Source organism: Mauremys reevesii, linkage group 16 (genome assembly GCF_016161935.1).
Source record: "Mauremys reevesii isolate NIE-2019 linkage group 16, ASM1616193v1, whole genome shotgun sequence".
NCBI lineage: Eukaryota > Metazoa > Chordata > Testudines > Geoemydidae > Mauremys > Mauremys reevesii.
The window spans coordinates 7709368-7709814 of record NC_052638.1 but is presented as its reverse complement, the minus strand read 5'-3'; positions in this window follow the sequence as shown (position 1 = coordinate 7709814).

The following is a 447-nucleotide window of genomic DNA, read 5'->3' as shown; positions in this document are numbered from 1 at the left end:
TCTATTTCCAGGCTCACATGCAGTATTTGTACAGCCTCATGGCCATTACTCCCAACCACGTTCTGAAGCACCCACAGCTCCACCTCTGAGTTTTACAGACCAGTCAATGCCCAGTGAAAGCAGGAAAAGAATGATTATTGGTGGTGATCAGAGTCAGATTGTCTGTAGGAGCAGAAAAGGAAAGGAAGACCCTCCTCTCCCCTGCCCCAAAGAGGCAGTCAGTCACGTATCTAAACCCTGCAATGGGGCATTAGGTCTCACTCTGCAGGGGGACGCAGCTCTATTTCCTCACTGACAATGATCCCATTGAATTAGCTCAGCCTCTGGTTTTGTTCATGGCCTAGTCTGAGGACGTGGGGGGGGAGTAATTAGTAAACAACTTGCAGATATTTCTTCTCTTCTCTTTTTTTCTACCCCCAGTAGTAGTTTCTCTTCAGGCTGGTTTCG